Source organism: Alligator mississippiensis, chromosome 1 (genome assembly GCF_030867095.1).
Source record: "Alligator mississippiensis isolate rAllMis1 chromosome 1, rAllMis1, whole genome shotgun sequence".
Taxonomy (NCBI): domain Eukaryota; kingdom Metazoa; phylum Chordata; order Crocodylia; family Alligatoridae; genus Alligator; species Alligator mississippiensis.
Window position 1 is genome coordinate 68,216,858 of NC_081824.1, and position 13,226 is coordinate 68,230,083.

Below are 13,226 nucleotides of genomic sequence, written 5' to 3' on the forward strand. Positions count from 1 at the left end.
TTGACCCCCCAGCCCAGGTAAGGAGCTATTGGGAGGAAGGCAGAAAGACAGGGGGTGCTACATGCAGAGACATGCACTCACCCCAATCAGCCTACAGAACAGCGCATCTGGGGGAGGGGAAGGGCTGGTTCCCTGCTGCCGCATGCACTCCTGGGAGGCAGGAGGGACTGGCGCCCCACAGATCTGTACCTGGGGCAGGTGCAGGCTGCAGGCTTGAGCTCGCATCCTGCTTCCCTCCCCCAGGGCCTCCAGAGCCGGCAGGCATGACCTGACACTGCTGGGCACAGTAGGGCCACATGGGGATTCCTTGCCACTTCTCGCTCCCTTTGCTGCCCATGCGATCTGCCTTCTGGGCCTGTCGCTGCCTTGAGGAGCACAGCCCTGTTCCATTGCCCTCACTGCAGCCCTGCATGCCGGGTCACATTGCTGGAGCAACAGGAGGGTGAGAAGCAGCGAGGAGGAAGTTTTCCTTACAGCTCCTCCACTCCCTGCAGCACCATGTTGTGGGGGGAGAAGCAAGGTGGTGGGTTGCTCCTGGTGTGACACTCCACCTGCCCCACCTTCCTCACAGTTCACCAGCTATGCCTGGCCTGTGGCAGGACAGGAGAAGGAGGACTAGCAGGGTTAAGACTGTGTGGTGGGCTGGGGGGACAGTATGGTTCAGGGTGCAACTGGGGACATCAGGGCATGGAAAGGAGTAGGGGGCTCCTGGCAGGACAAAGGGGGGGGGGAAGGACAGTGTAAAATCATTGCTGCAGTCAAGCATGATTGCCAACCCAAGGATATTTTTTTAACTACAGTATACGCTTTTCATTGACAACTAAACTATTTTACTGTTTTACTATTGTTGATGTTAAACCCCTAAATTTGAACCCAGCCTTTCTAACTTGGGCCTGCCTGCAAGGCAGGGCCTGGCAGAAGTGTAACCTTTATATTATATAAAACACGTATAAGTAAAAAAGGTATGGCTGTCAGTAAAAAGCTTGCAGATTGTCAGTAATGCTTCTGCACTCTCTGAACACATCCCAACAAGCATGCATGTGCAGTGGCACATAGTTACCATGGGACTTATAGCAGCAGCATGCATTTGTGCCACTGTTATTTGTCTCTGGGCACTCCCTTGCAACATGCACTCTGGTGCATGGCAAAGTGAGCTAAGTAAGGTAGAGGGATAGGGGTAAGTGTAGGGAAGGCTGAGGCTAGCACATGTGCTGGCCCCAGCAGCCCTACCTGGGGTCCTGGGGGCCTTCCAGGGCAGCATCAGCATTGAAATAGCTGCTTAGAAACTGGCTGGCAGCTAGAGTGTGGCTCTGGTTGGCCAGGCTCCAGTTTCTGGCAGTGCACACTGCTATCACATGTGCTACGCTGCTATTTGTAGCAGTGGGGTTTTTTGACACCAAGGTCTCCTAGTGTCAAAAAACCTACCACACAGCAAAATAGCAGTGCAGCAAACAGGGCCACATGTGCCACGTGTGGTCTGTGGCACCTCAAACAGGGTGCGCCCTCTCAGTTTGGTGCAGAGAAGCTAGCTGTTTGGTCCCCTTTCCTGGTTTTCATGACTGTTTCAGATGGCCATACAGTAGCTCATCAAGCTTTGGACCCCACCTCACCACCACACAGTTTTTGAGGGAATATTACCTAGGGTCAGAAAGGAATCTTACCTCTTAGTCAGACTGCTATGGACTGTGGAGGGGTTTGCCTTCCTCTATAGTAGGGGATGTTACTCTTTCCCTGAGCACATTTTAACAACCTTCGTAAGAACAGGATGTTGGCCACCATGGTCCCACTGTGGTAGAGTAGGGTGTTTTACCTATGGTAGAGTAGGGTGTTATGTCTTGTGTTGTATGTGGGTTGACTGTGTAGTTTTGCTACGAGGTTTAACAATGTTTTGTGTAGGATAGTTTGTATAGGGATGGGATGATCCTGCCTCAGGCAGGGGGTTGGACTAATGTCTCCTAGAGATCCCTTCCAGCTCTACTTTTCTATGATTTTATGGCCTCTCAACAGACACAGCTACATCCATTTGGATACTGGAGCTGCATTTAGTTCACTGAAGGTTTTAAGGGAGACAGGGGGCTTGACTACATAAGATGCTAAATGCTCAGTAGACTAATTCTACTGCACATTGGCGTGGAAGGCAAAAACTGTGCTAATGTGCTAATGCTCAGTAGAATTACTCTGCATTAGCATCACAAAAACATGTGCCGTTATGGCACAAGTTAGTACCTGTTATTAGCTATTATTACAGGTACTAAACTTAATGAGCCATAATTATGGTGCATTAAAGAACATGTAGACACACCCAGGGAGGGTTATTTTTATCCAGAAAGATTTAAAGGTTTTTCATATACTAAAGTATCATATATTGTGGTTTTCAGAGACCATTTTCTTTTAAGTCGAACTCAGCAAAGATCAGGATTCCTGCTTTGCACAGGGCACCAAACTTTAAAATTTTGAGATTCAGAACAACACTAGAAAATGTCAACCTTTTCCATGAAAAAAGTTCCTTGAAAATCAGTTTGTATTAAAGTATTTTGTTTCAAACAAAACATGTTTTGTTTTGATTTCATGTTTTTTTATACAATATTGTATATAATAAACTTAGTAATATAATACTAAGTTTAAAACATTTTGAAAGACAAAGTTATTTTGTAAAACCCTAAAATATTGTACTCTGACAGAGTCAAAATCAGATGCCTTTACATTATCAGAGCTGTTTTTCCCTTTTTTCTCCAAAACACAAGTTTGGAAATATTGACACAATTCTGCACAGTGTTTTTGATTTTGATGATATGCATTTTCAAATGGAAAACAATTCTATAAATGTTTTTCTGGCCAACTCTAGCTTTAAGCAGCTCTGTGTAGGAACTCAAGCCACTTACCTCGATCACTAAACTCCCTAATACTGATGGCTTTCCATTTGTTTTGATATCTCCAGATACCTTCCAAAGCACTGCCTAAAAAAACCTGCATCTGAAAGGTCAAACTCTGATGAGTAAATTTTAAAAAATAATTTCACTAATACGTGTTTCTGCATGCAATATAACTTTCTGCTGAATCATTCCTATAGATACTAAAATTAATGAGTTACACTGAAACTGGGATCATTTATGTTAAAAGTTAGCTCATTGAAAACTAAAGAGATGTTTCAATATAATTCTAGCATAGAATTGCTTTTTTCCAAAACATAACTTGGAAATTTATTAGAGATACATAAATTAGAGAGAGACAAAAGATTAGTTCACTTCTTCATAAATGGAAAGAGTCTTTAATGCTCTCTGCCATTTGCAAAGACACTGATAGTCTACAGATTTAATCTGGATTTTCTTGAATAAATACTTCTTAATCTCTTTTGGTATAGCTTTCAGTGGGAACTTAAAATCACCTCTTAATCTACAAAAAAATAATTGAGAAAAAGGTCATTTGAGGTATATGTCATAGTCAAGAGAAAAAGAATGGGGTCATTATTCCATGATTGATTTGAGTGTATTTAACTATTATCTTCTTCTCTGGATTATGACACCCAATTCTTTGTCAATAAATTTCATAAAACTCATTTATGGCTATAGATTCAGGACCTCATTCCTTTCACCAGACCCTAAATACTTGTTGTAACTGGCTAATTTAATCTTGCAGTGCACAGCCTGATCCATTACTGCTCCTTTTTTCCACCAAGAGCCACAAATCATGTTTGATGTCACAAACAGCATAAGATAAAGACTGTAACAATGTGTTAGGATCTCAATGCCCATAACATCATTTTATAGGTCAGACTTCCTATACTCACTTAAAAATCCTGTACCCATTAAACAACATCAGCAAAGTCTAAACTAACCAAAACTTCACCAAGATGTCATTCAAGAGCAACTATGACACTCAAATATCAAAGTAAAACACTTGGAGGTAGGGGCATGACAAAAAATAAATTTAAAAATAACCTGAATATTCTTTTTACATTGAATAGAAACCAAATAGATGTTTTGCATATTTGCTTTGAGGCTGATCTCTTTATTTAATGCTTTTATCCCTCCGTGCCTTATGCCCATCTCCATGAATGCTGTGTGTCCTCGGAAGCTGGGTGGGGCACAGCAAGCTCCCACAGGCAGCAGTGGTGCTGTTGGTGGTGGGAGCATGGCAGCAGCAAGTGGTGAGCTCCTGCAGGTGGCCACGAGTGCCAACCAGTGGTCGACAACCACCCACAGACACCGCAGCCAGCGGAAATCGGAGGACACTGAGGCCACATCCAGACATGCAGGGGTGTGCAGTTTGTGACACCACAGACCTCTTTGTGGTGCCACAAACTGTACATGACAAAAGTTAAAACATGTTCCGCACTGCAAATTTTCAGTGTGGGGCCAAAATTTGCTACTGGGATTTACAGATAGCAAAAAAAAACAAAAAAAAAAAACAACACAACGTGTGTGTTAGCATGCATGGAGACGAAGCCATCCAGAGCAATGCTCTGGCTGCTGGTTAGATCTCTGCACTGCCCAGCCTGTGCCCCTGCTGCTCCAGGCCACCAGGTAAGATGGCTGGGCCCAGCGCCAGTGCTCATCCCAGCCTCCAGCTCTCCCTGGCTGAAGCACCAGGAGGAGCTGGGAAAGGGCAGTTTGCCCACTGCGGGACAATTTGTTCCACAATGAAGCACATGTGCAAGGGTGTGTGCTGCAGCTACTTGTGCCACTGCAAGCGCACACCTCTGCATGTCTGGATGTGGCCTGAGAGACAGGTTGAACTGAAGGGAAAAAAACGCTACTAGCAGCACCTCTTACTTCACTTCTGAGATTTAGAAAATAGGTTAAAAAAAAACAAAACCCCACAACAAAACCCTGGAGCTCCAAGCCTAATGGAAATGCACATTCCCACAAGAAAAAATGTCCCTTACAACTGACAGAAATAGTTTGTTTTATGCCTGTAAGAAAACTGAATTTTGACATTTCCAAGACAGAAACATCTTGAATCTTGTTGCTGAGGAGTGTGAAGAAAGAAGTCACAGATGTAATAAACTCTGTTTATGCCTAAATGCTTCTGTGACTCATTTGGTGGTAAAACTCATGTCTGAATGACTCTCAGAAAATTTCTGAAGTTTTCTAAACAAGTACTGCAAAAAACAAATAGAAAAAAAGGCAAAGGACTTGAATTGTAATATAAATAAGATTTTTTTCCACAATTTCTTTGAGCTATTATATACAAGCGAAGACAAGGGAAAAAGAACTGGACTCTCTTGAGGTACTGATAAGCTATTATTGGTTATAATAAGAATAATACATAGTTTTACCCTATCATAAGTAAACTATAAAAAGGTATAAAAGTACTAATGTTTTGGATTGCATACATTATTAACAACACATGAAAGCTGCCAATAGAATAGGGCTAAAATTATTTCCTATAGTACCTCTATCTATTAAGCCAGTCCTCCTGTTGCATTGTTCATTTGCCTCAAGATGGACTTCCCATCCAATTAACTGTGTTAATTTGCTTTATTTCAAGCTGTTCAGAGGAGTGGTATCTAGATATGGAGCCTTCTATAGCTAGGTAATGGATTCAAACCCAACTTAGATCAGAATTGACTGACGGTTGGCCTACATAGAATGAGTTTATCATCTCAATTTAATCTCTACTGGACAGATGCTCAAGTCCCATATGATCAGGGACTTGTAAGATAAGCCATACGAGGAGAGGCTGAGGGACTTGGGCCTCTTCAGCCTACAGACAAGAAGGCTGAGAGGGGACTTGGTAGCAGATTACCGCTACATCAGGGGAGTACATCAAGAATTGAGTGAACAGCTGGCACCCCTGGGGAAGACCAGGAGCAATGGATACAAACCACTGGAAGGCCGCTTCAGGCTCTATCAACCAAACTCCTACATGGTCAGGGTGTCCAGACTGTGGAATAAACTCCCTCCAGTGGTGATGCAGTCACCTACTCTGGAAATCTTCAAAAGGAGACTGGACAGTCACCTTGCTGGGGTCACTTGATCACAGTTGTCTTTTCCTGCCTAGTGCAGGGGGACTGGACCCGACGATCTACAAGGTCCCTTCCAGTCCCTAACAATCTATGAATTTTAAAAACACAATAACCTTTTAGACATGGGCCAAGACTGCCCTCAAATTCTGTACCACACCAAATGTTAAAGGGATTGAATTTTGAGGACAGAATCCAAACTGATCCCTTGGCTATTTTGAGCATGAGTATCTGCAAACATATCTGCTGTGATGTATAAAATAAGTTACATTAGCCATGCCTAGCAATATACATGGCTAGTGAAGCTGACCTATCACTCCTGCTCACAGCAGACTGGAAATAGCTAATCCAGCTTCTTCTGAGGAGCTCCTTCTGGGGAGAAATGGGAGAAAAGGACTTCCTCCTGTATGATTGGGATGGAGATGAAAGCAGCCTTCATGAACTCCTCCTTCTGACAGGTGGAACAGGCAGGGGTGTAAGGGTAGAAAAAAATCCAAATGGCTACACCTAGTTTTGCCTTTGGAGACAAAGTTGACAGGTCTTCTTGGGCTGAAGACCTGCCACCATCACTCCCTGAAGGATGTTACACTAGGCATCTACACTGGGGTATGATTAGAAGTATTTCATGTGATTCATGCATGTCCCACATAAACTCTGTTGCAATTAAAATTGTTGCTGGGAGATGCATAAGCCCTGTCTAACTCTCTAGAGAGCCCCCAGGGTAGGAACATAAAATACATGCCTCATTCACATCAACAGCACTGGATTCAATATAAGGACAGGAGTGAATATTGTGCATACCAGTATTGTCATCCAATATTTAAACCACTTCCACAGGAAGAGAAAAAACACTGTTCTAGGTCTGTTTACACTGAAGAGCCAAACTCAGATCTACCAATTCTCAGGAGAGGGCCACCACCATCAGTCTATCCAACTGACAGGGCTAGGGAACTCTCCACCCCTCCTGCTGCAGAAGGCCACGGTGTAACCAAGAATGCAAGAAAATTCCCAGCACATCTTTAGAAAGAAATAGTTACATTACTGGGCTGTTATTTTTACACTGAAAAGCTGGCAAAGTGCTGCTTATTTTGTTCTTCTGTATTCTATAATATTCTAGAAATCTCCCAAACTGTAATTTTGTTCATAGTGTTATGGGGTTCTCTACTTCATCAAAAAAAATAATTATTAAAGGTTCAGCTCTGGGAACTCTGGCTGACTTAAAGGATTAAAAATACCCTTTGAAAAAGATCTGATAGGAACTTTCACTTTCCAATCTCTCTTCAAGACTCACTTCTGCTGTAACATCTATCAACCAAATAACTATTACTAGGTTTATAAGCAGTCAGGTAGAGCTCATTCTCCTTATTTATGTAAAATGTTTTCTAATGACTCAGAACCCATATGGTATCATTGTCACCTTCATTCTCCCTCGTCACTTCCCTCCTCCACTCATTGTATTCACTGGGTGCATTTTTTTCAAAGTAAAATATAAATTTTGGGGGCACAAACCATGTATTTGCCTATGTTTGAACCACATCACATACCATATAGCCCTAGTCTTGTGAGCTCAGTGCAACAGCAAGTTAGATAAAAATTAGTAATAATCAGAGAGTCTCCTGAAAAAAAAATATATATTTTTTTTTTGTCCAGCAAAAGGTGCCACACCAAGTGATTCTTGCTTTGCAGACACTATAACTTATGAAAAGCTTTAAAGAAAGTAACATAAAAAAGCCAAGGTTCCCTTAACTAAACTTCCTATTATCTGATTGGGTGAACATTTGTTTTACAAAGAATATGAATTAATGCTCTTCAACATATATAATTGCATTACATTAGAAATCAAATTATTCTTAACAGGATCAAATAAGAGACTATGCTGTCAAAAGAAATCTCTTTTTAAGGAAAACGTTCAAGCCTAAAGACTTAACAATTTGTCTGTCCCTTAAAAGTTATATTTAAGATAAAAGCAAAAGTGCCGTTATTCTTAGTGAATTTTAAAATGTAAAGAGTCATGGCTAATTATACCACCTCTATAGAAATTGTAAAATTACTTTTAAATGCCTTAAAGAAGTATGCCAATAAAAATGGCAGATAAAACGTTGCAAGCTAAACTGAAGAGGCATTTAGACTGCAAACTTTTTGACACAGTGGCTATTAATTACAATGGGTGAAAACCTGACATCCCTTGACATCAGATGGACCAAGATTTCACCAAATATATTTGTTTCTGTCTGTCATATAGCACAACCCCCAATGAGGTTGATCTCTCTCTATGCTACTGCAATATAAATGTTAGATCTATCAACTAAAGAAATAATAATAAAATCCAACACAATATCTTATTTAGGGCAGACATGTTTTTAAGCACATTGACAAATTCAAGTAAATGTGCAATTAGACAATTTCAGACCCTGTTTACACTGAGGTAAATATGCAGCCATGCCAATGAAGTCAATATAGTTTGGGAGATTTCTAGTATATTAAGATCAGAATTGACCCATACTATACATTTTTATATGCAGTATTCAAATACAATAGTGCAATTCCAGTAAGCTTGTAGGCACAACTCCACTCCTGTGCTGATTCATGAGCAATGTAGTTATATGCCTATTCGTTCACCAGGTGCCTTACAACCTAGCTCATGAACTACCTCTCATTTTGGATATATGAACTTTTTGTGCTCTGTTTTGACACTGCATGTCATGCCTGTTTATCTGAAGCTTTTCTACTGCTCACATTTTCATAAAATAACATTCTCACACTCTCTCTAGCCCTAAACAGAAGGGCCAGAGCTGCACAGTGGAGTTCTAAAAATCCTCATAATCAAGATTTCCCCAGTGCAGGAACTGAAGAAGACATCTTCAGACTAAAATCCCAATACCTCCTCACAAACCCTACTTAGGGAGCATATTGGAAGTGGAAGTGGGAAGGAGGGAGGGAGTGCTACATGGTCAGGCCATAGCGTGTAGTAGTGCAGAAATGCTGGGCAATGCTGATGCCCACAAACAACTGGAGACAGCTACAGTACCCCGTGCTGTTCCCCAGCGATTTCTAGATTATACTGGGAATGCTCCATTTCCTGGAGCACTTCAGAATTGGGAAGATGCAGAGATGGTTGAAGCCACCTTAGTCCCTTCCTTTGCTCAGGGCTATGTGTTCTGTCACCCATAGCACCTAAACTCCAATCTAACTTGTTCAGTTCCTCATATTTCTATGCGAGCAGTAGGCAGATTAATAGTGGCATGTAAAAGGAAGATACAGTCCACTTAAAGAATCCTGGAGAAAAGGAAAGAGCTGCAATAACAATAGATGCAATCAAGATAAGTAACAATACGAGGTGGTAATGTGTTCAGGAATCCATGAATACCATAATTTGACATATAAACAAAGCACAAGTAAAATTTAAAAAAATAAATTTTTAGTAGACATGGAAAAGTACTAAGATATGACCCAGTGTTTGTAAAAAAAGAAAAACAGCTCCATGGACAACAGTTATCTGTACCCCTATCTATACCACATCCTTCATATTTAATGGTTCAAAGTCTGTCTTTCCCAAGTTCCTTGTACTGTGGTTATTTTCTCATGTATTCTACCCATTCAGCATTTAAAAAGGTTACTTGTAAAAGTTCAGATAACTGTATTATTGATACCTGACACATGCTGCAAACACATTACAATCCTCCTTCCCTATGTGGGGGCTTGTCATGAACACCACAGCAGTAATGGATTATTTCATTAAATAAAACATCTGAGGAGAAGAATATTATCCAGAAGCTACACAATGCAGAAGATTTATAAAGCGCTTGGAAAGTTTTCAAGACTGAGCTCAAGACTGCCAAACCATAGGAATGCCTGGGCTACACCCCCATGTCCTAGATGCTCTCTGTGTGCCAGCAGCCAGGGGAGATTCATGTAGAACAGGGGTGGGAAAAATGCAGCCGGGGGGCTAGATCCAGCCTGACAGTTGATTATATCCAACCCATGACTGCCCCCACAATGCTCTGCATGGGGCTGAGCCCCACCCTCTCTCAGGGCAACCCGTATGCACTCCTGCCCCAGCCCTGGCCCCAGCCAGCAAACAGCTTCCTAGCAGGGCTGATCCTGCCAAGGTACTGCTAAGCTCCCCCCACCTCCAGTAGCTCTTCTTCCTCCTCCTGCCCCTGCTGCACCACTCTGGGTGTACCACATGCCCAGCCAAGCAGAGGGAAGCTGCATCCAGGGGTCAATTGCCCCAGCATATGGGGCTCCAGCTCCAACTCCCGATTGCTCCATCTCCACCTACTCCAGCTCCACCTGCCTGACACAATGAGCAGCCACCTGCAGGCATCCAAGAGGGTGGAAGGTGGCTGGAGCAGCACAGCAAGGACAGGAGGGGGAGGAAGAGGGGCCACAGGAGGCAGGGGGAGCCAAGCTGTACCTGGGCAGCAGTGGGACAAGCCCCACTGGAAAGCTGTGTGCGCTGGCCAGGTCAAGGGCTGGGGCAGTCCTTCCAGTGGACTCAGGGCAGGTGTGGGTGGGAGTGCAAGGCAGGCTCCCCCAAGTGGGAATGCAGAGGGCTCAGTCCCATGTGGAGTACCATGGGGGCAGCCATGAGCTGGACGGGGAGTGGGATGAACCACACCTATACCACACTGCCTGGGGGAGCTCTGCTGCACATGGCCGCTGCCTGCCTCCTTTCCCCCCACTCCCAGATGGCTCCCAGGTCCTAGCATGCAGGCAGCCCCTCCCACACACACACCCCACACACATACCCCACACCCCCCATCCACACCCCACAACCAACCCTCTGTGGAGGGCCAGTAGGAGGTCCTCATGTATTGAGCCACCCACCTCACTGCACCCGACCATCTTCCAGGTTCTGAGTGCCTCCCTGGGGGTGCCTCATATCTGGTCAACCCCCTTCCTGGAGCACACCCACTAGCCTGGGGGTAGAACTGCCACCACCCAGGGCTGGGCTTGAGTGGTGGCAGTTCTACCCCCAGGCTAGTGGGTGTGCTCCAAGAAGGGGTTGGCCAGATGTGAGGTGCCCCCAGGGAGGCACTTGGAGCCTGGAAGGTGGTCGGCGCAGTGAGGTGGGTGGCTCAATGCAGGAGTACCCCCTACTGGCCCGCCACACAATCCCACCTCTCCCACCATGGGTGGTGGGACAGTAGGGGGTGCTCCTGTGTTGAGCCACCTACCTCACTGAAAAGTGGGGACAAGAGAAAGGCTCCTTTACAGCACCACCCTATCATTCTGCACCCCCTGGGAGGCACTTGGAGCCTGGAAGGTGGTTGGGCACAGAGTTTTAAAGGAGGTAGGGAAGTGTAGCAGAAGGCCACCTCTTTTTCTCCCCCAAAACTCTGCTCTGTGACAATTTGGTCCAATGGAGACCAGCACCTTTTGGCTCTCAGTCAACCAATTTGAAATGCATCACTAGTTGCTGGGCAGACTGGCAGTCTCTAGCTCACCAGGGAGCCCAAGCCCCTCACCCAGGTATGTGATGCCAGTCACGTAGGCAGAGGGAGCAGGTTTCCCCCCTCCCTCAGGAATGTATCCAGCTCAGGTTACCTGAAGAGCTAGGGTAGGGTCTGTACCCTCTGCAAGGCCCTCCTAACCAAATTGTCACAGAGCAAAGTTTTTGGGGAGAAACAGAGGTGGCCTTCTGCCACACTCTCTGCCACACATCCCCTACCCGCCATATAAAAGAGCAAGGTTTTATTTTGTGCTATTGTGTAATCAAATCTATATACACTACTAAAAAAAAACATAAGTCAGGACAATTTTTTTTTTTTAATAAAATTAAAATACCTTATGTTTATGGAATTACTCAATTTGTGGTTTCATGGAAATCATCAAATTGGGCATTGTCTGTGAAATCAGGTAATGTCTGTAAAATCCACAGATAAAAAAGGCTTACTAAAAATAAAATACTGGTTCACCAGTGGGAGCAGCAGTCCTCATGGCCATTGTGGCCTGGCCTCATAGCCCACCAGGAAGAAAGTGTTAGTTATAGTAGTATGCTAGTTATAGCAGATGTTTGATTTTTAGTATATGATTTATTTTGTATCTATAATTTGTTAAAATTATAGCTTCTGAAAGATTTTGTGTGTGGCCCTCAACAGCTCATCAAAACTCGTTAAGTAGCCCACTAACTGAAATAATTGTGCACCCCTGATGTAAAGGCTAATGTGGTGACTGTGTGCCACATGAAAATCCCTTTTTGCAGGGAAAATATTCTAGGGCATGACTGTAGATGGAAAGAGGTGCTTTAGTATAGCATAAAACTACTCCCTCATCAAAACAGGTTCCTGAATAAATATTTTATCAGGCAAGAGTCAAGAATTTCAAGAAGTTACTATTATTCAAGTCAAAATAAGGAATCATCTGGATCACCAGCAGGCAGCCAATCAGTAATACTGTCTTTTATTAAACAGAATTTTACTTTGCAATGAGCAGGAGGGAATCATATGTCACATGTCCTCACTTTATACATCCAAAACAAGCAGAGATTCCTCCAAAACATTAATCAGCAGCTCTCAGAACCAATGCACTCCAGATCATTTACCATGTTGTACAAATCAGACTTACAAATCGGACGGGTGCACAGTAAAATCAGATTTTTAATAGAAACCCCCAACTATTCTATAGATTAAAAACTTGCTGAAATTATTGTAATGGTAATTGTAGCCAAGGCAACACTTTTGGTCTAAGCCCCTGTTTCAAGCCATTAATAGTTTTCTGGGAAATACATAGTAATGATAATGTTATTATATGCCTGCCAAGCCATGTAGAAAAGAAGTCAAAGATATGGGAACAGCTGAGTCAAGTGGATTTTGATTTTTAAATAAATAAATAAATGAAATCTCTTAAAAATATGGGTGCTTAGTATTTAAAAGCTGCTTTAGACTTGTAAGAGGGGTCAAGTGCCCCTATTACTTTAATGAGACAGCAGCTGTCTATGATGGCATACAACTGCAGGGAGCTGAGGTGGTGCTAGATGCAAGTACGTTAACAACTCAGGGAAGACAGAGACAGGAGCCACAAAGCCACAAATGTCCTGAAGCAAGCTGCATTGCAAAGGACATACCTATTGAAAGAACAGATTTGCTGTAGGGTCTGCCTGCCTGCACCACTCTGTACCAGTGGTTCTCAACTGAAGCACCCTGCCTCTCACTGGAGGCCCCCTCATCCAGGGCACCCCTTGAATACAGATTCATTTTTTGAATACAGAAAAATAATAGAGCACTTTTCTCTGCTGCAAAGAACTCAGAAAGACCAC